The sequence below is a fragment of the Microcaecilia unicolor genome, chromosome 4 (genome assembly GCF_901765095.1).
Source record: "Microcaecilia unicolor chromosome 4, aMicUni1.1, whole genome shotgun sequence".
NCBI classification, from domain to species: Eukaryota; Metazoa; Chordata; class Amphibia; order Gymnophiona; family Siphonopidae; genus Microcaecilia; species Microcaecilia unicolor.
This window is the reverse complement of record NC_044034.1, coordinates 161506706-161516894: the sequence shown is the minus strand read 5'-3', so window position 1 is coordinate 161516894 and position 10189 is coordinate 161506706.

The following is a 10189-nucleotide window of genomic DNA, read 5'->3' as shown; positions in this document are numbered from 1 at the left end:
GGGAGGTTGTGAACCTCAAAGCACTGAGAAGCGGTGGTGTACCGAGGGCGGTGCAGTGAGGGCAGCCCGCCCTGGGTGCAGGTCATAAGGGGGTGCTGCGGTTGCCATGGACATCTTGCCACGATTCATGCGGTGCTGGTGCTGCTGCAATGGAGGTTCTGTCCCCACGTCCCTCCCTCCTCCAACTAGTGCGGTTACATATCGCCTTTAAACTTCCAGACCTTCGGCAGCGGGTTTCGCAATGAGGAAGGCTGCCAACTGGATCCTGACTTGCAGGACAGGGTTGATCCAGTCCTGGATTTACCCTCGTGCATGCTGGGACTTGTAGTTCTGATTCCCCCCCTTGCATTCCCTAAGAAAAGCAAAACTACATGTCCCTGTATGCAACAGGGTAAACCCAGGACTGGATCAACCCTGTAAATCTGAATCCAGTTGGCAGCCTTACCTGTGGGAAAAGATATTTTTTGATCTGGATCCTATACTGCTTGGGCAAAGCAGTATTGAAGAATTCCAGCAGGCACCAGCCCTTCCATCAGTGATGGTCAGGAAGAGACACAATCTGTTGGTGCAGTCTGTTGAGTAGGATTCCTAGAAAGAAAATTAATAGGTACAAATAAATTTCACCATCCTTTTTATTCTTGGTTTATTTTATGGGTTTGGTTTACTAAAGCTTTTATTTTTTCCCCCTCATTTTGTGATGATGATCAGGCCTTAAATCCCTCTTAGCTGATTTACCTTGTTGTGTTCCTAAATTTGCTGTTATTCAGTTCTTTACAGGCAGTAAAATATCTTTTTATTGGACCAATGTCAGAATATCCCAAGAATGTTACTGTATAAGAGCTTTTCAGGCATCTTGTTTGTTGAGTGCAAATCTTTCATCCTTGCTCATAAAAAGAAGCTGGAATTCATTTAATTTTGATATTTTTTTAGTTTTAAATTTTCTGTTTTCACAACAGGTTTGTCAAAAGGAAAGGGAAATGAGACTTGATATATTGCCTTTCTGAGGTTTTTGCAACTACATTCAAGGTGGTTTACCAGGGGCAATGGAGGGTTGAGTGACTTGCCCAGAGTCACAGGGAGCTGCAGTGGGAATTAAACTCAGTTCCCCTGGATCAAAGTCTACTGCACTAACCACTAGGCTACCCCTCTACTCCAATTAAATGAGAGGTTTCTCAAGTGGGAATTGTCTCCTACAGTAAGTGATATCAAGATGAACTGTGATTGGCTCAGGGACTTCCAGGTCTCTCAGCTGAGTGAAGAACTGCCAAAAAAGACGTTTGTATTATTGCAGGGAGGAATGACGGCCAAAATGGACTTTTTGGATGGGCATCCTCAACTGCACTGTCCTCTGTTGAGCCGCATCAGAGATGATGAGCAGCGCGGCATCTTCGGGCGGCACAGGGAGGCGTATTTGGCATGCGCAGAGCAGCCAGCACAACGCTTGGCTGCTCTGTGCATGCTCCACTGGCCGACTGTTTTAACGACAGAATAGAGAATGCAAGAGAGCTACAATGAGCAGCTCATTTGCATTCCTATCCCTTGATGCATGCCCATTCCTTACCAAATCGGTAAGGATCTACATTTAAAACTCCCTCTTACTATTAATAAAGGTGACTGTAGTGCTTGAAAATAAACTTCACAGAATTGGTATTGATCATGCAGTTGTACAAGGTTTTGACAGAAGTTCAAATGATGTTCAGCCTTGTCCAAAATCTCCTATCAAGTTACAGATTCACATGGCACATCTGCTTTGAAAACGTTAAGACTCAGTCACTCCAGAATTTCTGTGTAGTGGCTTCTACAGACCCATTCTGTCTTTCTTTCAATACCTATCAGTAAATGAGCACATATGGAAGCCTGTGTATCATACAGATTCCTGATGTTCAGCGGTATGTACTCGGTCGAGTTCCTGCATAGGAGCATCCAATTCAGGATAAAGCAAGGCTCCAAGAGGGAAAACTAGCACAGATCTTCAGCTGTTTTCAGTTCTTCAATTGCCTTAAACCTGACATCACAACTTGTGCTGCCGTCTCCCTCCCTTTTCTCAACAACAGATGGACCTGGTACTTTTACACTGACTATTATCTCACTTAACATTCCACTTCTAAGTGAGCTACACTAAAAATTCAGAGTAAGGGAATAGTATTGCTGTTTTTAGATACATAATTACATTAACTACCTATCTTTATGCAAAGAACATTTAGTTCAGGGGGAAAAGAAACCCCTAACTCGTATATGAATACAGCAGCAGATTTACAGGAATGGGGCAGAGATTTTAGTTTGCTCTGTTACTTGGGCTAAAAAAGATCAATCAAAACCTGACCGTTCCTCTGCTGCTTTTAATTTTTATGTCCTGTAGTGTCTAACAAATGTAGATTTCCCCAATAACCATCTGCTTTATATGATTTCAAAGCATGACACAGCCACAGCATTTCAAGCTAGGTCTAGTCTGGCTTTGATTTTACAATTAAGTTTTAGGACAGTAGCTTAAAACAGAGCATCACTTTTGATTAGGCGTACATATAATGTGTTTGTCAGGATAGCTACCATAAATATACACGAGATACATTTAAATACAATGGAGACATGGCATGCAAATATTTTGTGAACAGCCTGAAAACTCAACTGAATGAGCCAATCCCATAATTCATTATGGAAAGCAAAATACACATTGATGGACTTACCAACAATATTTCTGACCTCCTCGAAAAGGAGAAAAAGAAGCAAGCTCAAGTGGAGTACTACCCAAACTTGTGTAAATATATGGTGGATGTCATCACCTCACCATCACTGTACGTACCCCAACAGCAGTATAAGAAATCCATATGGAAGAAATGTTCAAAACTGATAGTGCGCATAGTTCATACTTATTTTTAGCTGGGCACCAGCATTTACAGCAGCTTTTGGCAGGTGTAAATGCTCATGGCCAAAGTTAGGCACGAAATGCACTCTAAGATAGCATTCTGTAAAGGTTGCTGTGCGTGGAGCACCCTTTGCAGAATACTACCTTAGCGCTGACCATCCTGACACGTAACTTTAGGCCACCATTTCCGAATTCACCACTGTATGTGCTCTCAATCTCATGTAAGCCTGAGCAGAAATCCAGTCCCAATAGACAAGGTGAGACCCCCTCAGAACTCAATACACCTAGAGAAACCCAGACAGAAAGCTTAGGAAAAGCCCTGTGGGGATGGTCATTCAGTCTGACTGATGGGGGAGAGAAATCATCAGGGGGACCTCCGGTCCGCTGGACCTCCAGTCCCCGTTGCTCAGGGCAAGGGTAGGTCCCATGGACCCCCCAGTCCGTTTTTGACAGTTTTGGGCTTTTGACAGCCCAGACCTGTCAAGCAAGTGCGGGAGGATTGTCCTGAACGCATGCGTAGGCACAATTCTCCCGCACTTCTACCCCATCAGAGATAATTGCGCTGCTTAAATTTGCATGCATTATCTCTGATCATAGGTCTAATAGCGCCCCGCACTGTTCCAGCTTTTGATCATCTGCCTGTTGGAGAGGCTAAGCCACCCCAGTGACTTTCCGCACCTGCTGCCCCCATCTCCCCACCTAAGGTGCCTGTTGGCATACAGTAGTTTCTGTTCTCTCCCTTTATTTATCTGTGTGAAGCCTACATTATACAGAAAAACCACACAGGACTGCAGTTTTCTGTACTCTGCTGCTGCCTCCTCTGAAAAAGGAAGTTATATTGGAGGCGACGCGGCTGGCCCAGAGGAAGCAGCCACATCCAGCTGGCTCTGGTTCCAGCTTCACAGAATATACCCATTACGCCATGCTATGCAGAGTCACAAAGAAGGGTCCAGGAAGACAGACAGCACTACCTCAAAGATGCCTCCAAGCCTGCTGGGTGGGAGGGAGTGGGGGGACTCAGAATTCTTGTCATTACAGATTTCGGCTTCCTGCTGCACCCGATTTGCACTGCAAAACATGTATGATTTACACCAAAGGGATGGTGTAAGGAAAGTCATGTTTGTGCTTTATAAAACAATTACTGCAGCAGGACGTCATTCATGCACTCTGCTTCCCTGCGTCATCATGTTACAAAAAGTGAGACAATTACAGTGAGCAGGTGCAACAAATCTGTCAGAGAGGAACCCAGCCTCACTCACAGCTTCGTGACTCTGTACCATCATACACTGAGCAGCCCACCACCTACATATGGAAAAGCTGTGTACAACAGCTGCATTGCTGAGCCACCTCTGGGTTCAGTTTCAAGCATCTCCTTCTGCTGGAAGAGAATACACTTACGAGTGATACACACACACTAAATTTACATGGTAAGAGCAGCTTCTCTGTATCTTAAAGCACATATAGCCATCACAGTTACACGTGTCCCTTTATAATCACGGTTCCTTGGTTCTCACCTTTCCAATACATGCCTGTTGCTCTTATATCACATTATGGGGTATTACAGCAAAGTTTAGGGGCTGCTATTCGTCAAAAATTGCATTGGGATACATTAACATACATTGTAATTTCTCTGACTCTTAGCCCCTGTCTACAGGATTTTAACAAGGTTATTACAAACTGCTACTGCAGAGTGAAAATGGAACCTAAAGCTAGGGATGTGTTTGTCTTATTATATTCTCTCAGGAAAGAACATGCCAGAAAGCTCTTTATTCAATTATCCAGTATAAAGTCTGTATAAAATCATCATTGGAGTCATAGACCTGATGGGTTGGTACCAAAATGTCAGACCAGCCAGCAGCAGGTAATACAAGGCACATGACATCACAAAGCAATTGCTGCCTCCTAAGCACTACTGTGTATGTGCTAGTCAGGAGTAAAACCAGAAAACAGGTTACCATAGAAACTGGGGTAAGCTGCTATTTAAAACGTTTCTAGGGTAACGCACTAAAAACCAAAAAGAAACCCACAAAACAAAATGTGTTCAGACTATGGTAAAAGCAGCCCTCGAATTAAATTCCAAAGGACAGGAACAGCCTTGTTTCTCACTGCTACTGCTACCTCTAGGCTCTTTGTAGTCTTTACGCAAAATAATACCAAAATCTGCAACACAACAGACACCCTGGGAGGTAAGAAAAACATTAGACATGAGACAATTCCTCCAATTTTATTAGAATTTGGCAGTTAAGATGTTAATGTTAGAAAGTACAGTCATGTACTGCTGTTAAAAAAAAAAAAATCCCACCAGGGAGCAGTACAGGATAGTGGTATTCACTCCTAGTCCAAGGGCCAACAACGGGTCAAGTTGTCAGGATATCCCTAATGGATAGGCATAAGAGAAATTTGTATACAATGGGAGGTAGGATGGATGCATGTAAATATATCTCATAAATATTGATTAAGTACCTAATGAGTTACAAAAATCTTTCAACGGATTACAATATTAGAATCTATTAACTGTAGTAACAGTTCACACTCAGTATTAAAGTGATATCCTAATCTTTTACTTTTCTTTTAACCATGCTATAATTATTTACACCACTGGTGCTTCCTGCCTCATTTTCTTATACTCATATCATTCATACACTCACTCACTCATCTTTTCCCTACTGAGCCCTTTTTCACCACTATTTTAAGAAGCATCACATTAGAGGATTGCTTGTCCATGTTAATTCTTGTGAATATCCACTTGTTTGTTAATCTTAAGTCCAATAACTCTACATAATCACTACATGTAGTCCTGAGCCCTGACAGAGCCATTGAGAGACAACAGTGGGAAAGAAGAGCCTACTCAATCGCTAAAAGACATGATACTATCAGCACGGACTTAAACAGTATGCAGAGAGACCGTTTTTCACTGGAGAAGCGTTACAATAATATGACGGAGAACCAAACGCACCAGTAAGAGGACTAATAAGAAATCTTTCAGCAGATAAGTGGTATCAGAGTAAGAAGAGCATACAGCAACAACGTGCATATGTAGAGTTATTGGACTTCAGATTAACAAACATGCGGCTAGTCACTTGTTAATAAGCATGGTGCAAGAATTAACATGGACAAGCAATCCTGTAATGTGATGGATGAATGCGCGTATGAATGATACGAGTATAAGAAAATGAGGGAGGAAGCACCAGCAGTGTAAATAGCATGGTTAAAAGTAAATAAACATTAGAATATCACTTTAATACTGAGTGTGAACTGTTACTAGAGATAACAGATACATATTGATTAGGGATATCCTGAAAACCTCATCCTTGGTGGTCTCTGAGGACTGGGAATGAATACCACTGGCATAGAGGATACAATAATTCTGTGAAGAAAGGTATCTGAGAGTGATCATATCTGATCAAAAAACGGCAATGGCAAAAGGATGCTGGGACACAGAAAGACCAGAAGTGATAATGCCTCTTTATAAAATACCTGGTAAAACTACATGGAATACATACAAAGGACGGACGAAGGCTGGGAGGTGTTGCAGCACCTGTAGAACAGGCTGTCATCATACCAGAGATCTGCGAATATTTCTGCCATTTGTCACTGTACACCTCCTTCCCTCTTGCCTCCATTATCAAACATGTGGACTGCTTCCTGTATATTATATATGTTCATAATGTGCATGTAAAAAAAATGATTCCCATGTTATCTTCTGTCCTCAGGATCACAATGACATTTACGGGCCTTTTGTATTCCAGGTTGAAGAACTGAAGAAGTGCGCAAGAACCATTGACCATGGCTCCAGGAGGTAAAAGTGCACCTTGACAACAGCCCAGGTACTCATTGGTTGGCCATGGAGTTAACTACAATGGGAGATCTGATAATGATCACGGGTTGTGACAGTTCCCCTCTTGGCGCTCTGCAGAAGTGTCATCAGATAAGGATGATTATGATGAGGGGTCCCTGGCAGGGGTTGCTCCTCCCCACCCTGCACGTCCTGACCCCTCTAGTCCCCCCCTCCAACAGACCCCGGAAAACCCCCCTTGTGAGACTGCCCACCCAAGCACAGCCCTGTGGAGCAAACCTCTCCCCCCCTAAGCAGCACAGTCCCCCCCCCCCCACCACTGCCCCTTCCTGGCCCTCCCACCACTGACATCCCACCTTGCACCTGCTCTCCAACCTATGCTACCCCCTCAGACTGCCCCTCCCTTCCCCACATGGAGCAAACCTCATCAGGCCCCCCCCCCCCCCCTAAGAAATTCACTCCCCTCCTGGCATGGTTCAAAGTGATACTTATCAATGGTGAGCTGCACTGGTGTGTGTCTAAGGCGGTCTGTGAGGAAGCTGACAGGCCTTCTCTTTACACAGGTGAGGTGGCATGGCGTACCTCATAGGGGAAGACATCCCATCTGCCCTTGTCGACCACAGCACCTCCCCCATTCCTTCTACACCCACCCTCATCCACCTCCCCTCTCCCTCCCACTCGTTGGCTGTGCCTCCTCCCCATCCCGAACTTACCACAGAGCTCATGGAGGTGGCACAGCTGATGCATGTGGAAGGGGAAGCACTGGAGCACCTTTCCCAGGTGTTCCAGTATCTCTCCTCCCACATCCCCTCCTCCCTCTATATATATATATATAGACGGAGGAGGGGATGTATACAGGAGCCAGGGGGGTGAGAGAAAGTCATGGATGCGGCACACACACACACATATATATATATATATATATATAGTAAATTATTTCTCCCTTCTTGTATATATTCCCCATCCCCCATGTCTATATTGTAAATATTTCCTCCCTGTATATATTCCCCCATCCCCCTTGTATAATTGTAAATATTTCCACCTTTTATATATTCCCTCATCCCCCTGTAAATATTTCCACCCCTTTTATATATTCCCCCATCTCCCCTGTGCATATATCCCCCCCACCACCCTTGTATATATTACCCCCATTCAAAAGTAAAATGTTTGTAACAAATGTGTGTTTCTTGTGATCTAAGGTTGTTATAAGTAGCAAAGAAATTGGTCACAAGTCGTGTATTGCTGGGGGAGGGGTTCAAAGATTATGCAGACAGCCGCGGGAGAGAAAGTCTGCATGAAAGAAGCACCATCATTATTGAATACATATCTGTGAAAGTGTAGTAGAAAAAAAAAAAAAAAAAAAAAAAAAAAAAAGAGTAACAGTTACAGTGAAACCTCGGTTTTCGTCGATAATTCGTCCAAAACTAATCGACGAAAATAGAGGCATTTTAAATTCTTTTAAATGAATAAAAAGACTAATCCTACTATATAAATGATGATGCGGCACGTCACACAGGCTGTAACAGCGCCAACAAGCTACTAAGGGCAAATCAGTGCCCTGATCAAGAGGACTCCGGATTCCCCTGCCCCACTTACCTCCGCCTACCCCCCAGTGCACGTCCCCAACCAGCAACTACTTACAACACACCACATCCGCAAATCGCTATCCCGTCCAGCCCTCACAGATCTCCAACACACACCTCCTCCACCAGCCCCTCTCTAACGATCCGACACACTTAAAACACACCCACCTCCTGCTCCCGCCCGTCAAAAACGCTAAACAAATGCAAACAGGAACAAGGGGAAGGGGGGAGTGGCACTAGAAATATCCCACGCCTTCCACACCAACAGCCAGCCAATGCAATTAATGCACATGATGTAAAACACACCCACCTCCTGCGCACGCCCTCAAATCACTAGCAATAAAATGAACATTTAACATGGCATTTACCGACAAATTCCGAGGCGACCAACGAAAACCGAGACAAAAATTTCGCGAAAAAAAGATCGACGATAACCGAAAACGACGAAATCCGATGTCAACGAAAACCGAGGTTTCACTGTATAACCAATATGTTGTTTTCTACGGGGCTATAAATAGTACGTCTGGTACGTGATTCTTTTGACTTGTCTGTTGCGGTGGAGCTAGGTGAAAATGTCTTTGAACAAATGCAAATAGTAACTGATAAAAACATACCAGCATATGTGAAAATACAACTGGGATATAAAAATATTACCAATGATAAAAAACGAAAACAAAGCATCATCTCATTTGCGAGTGTACTACATAAAGGCTGCGCAGGGGAGGGAAAATACAGACTAACCAATCTGCTTTAACTTTTTGATGTCATCACGTCTCCTTGCATTGCCCCTCAACCAACATGAAAAATGAAAACATCTCAAACTAGCTAACGAAAATGTGAAAGCAAACAAAAAAAAAACCGGGATGCAAGCAATGTGGTACAACACACAGCAACCATCCGCAGAGTGGTTAAAAAATTATGCGCAGACCGAGGCCTATAAGGTTCTGCTTATGCATGACATCTATTTCACATGCCAAGAATGCACGCCTATGATGAGATCTTTTTAGAAATGCATACAACAGCTGCAGTGCTTGCCGTGTGCTTAGTGAATGACTGTTGTGCGCATGTGTTTGCAAACCCGCTACCGTGGATTTCAACAGGTTAGCAGGACTTTCATGTATCGACCTTTGGATTACCAAACAGCTCATTTGCATGCGATTTTTTTTTTGAGTATTGGCTGTTTTTTCAAAATCAGTAACTTGTAACATAGACCTTTATGTTTTGGTTCTTTAACGTTTCCTTCATGCATCTGGCCCCTAGTTCCAAGTTTATTCAGGTCTTGCTATCCCACCCCTCAGCATTGCCAGCTGGGCAGCTTACAGACTAAAAGAGAAAGAAGGAGAGAGAGAGAGAGAGAAAGGAAGCTTGACAGTCATGGTAATGCAGGTAGAAGGGAGAAAATTATTCACCAAGGATTGGGGGGGGGGGGGGGGGGGGGGGGAGAGAAGACACATAACCGGATGGGGAAGGGTCTTCAGGTGATCATGGCACCAGAGTCTACTGTAAAGAGGGCAGGGGTCACTGAAGAGTCTCACTAAAAAGAGGGATTTTAAGTCCCACCTTAAATGTTCCAGGAATGGCTGAAGTCTGATGTGGTCTGGTAGCTTATTCCAAAGCTCAGACCTTGATTTTATTTATATTACATACATGTAACAAAAAAAAAATGTCCATCTTCATTATGGTCACAACACTGTTTTTAAAACTCTGCTGATGGCAGAATTTATGAACCTAGAACCCACTCTATAATTAAAGATAAAACCAAGACTTTCATTCAGAATTAGTGATGGGATGCATAGAACCCACTCTCCCAACAAAAGGTATACACCTAAAATCACACAGACACTACAGAAATGAGCATATATATCAAACATATAAACGGCAAGTGACCAACTCACCTGCAAATGCGCAGTAGAGTCACTCAGAACGCTAAGAGTGTAGAAGTCCAAG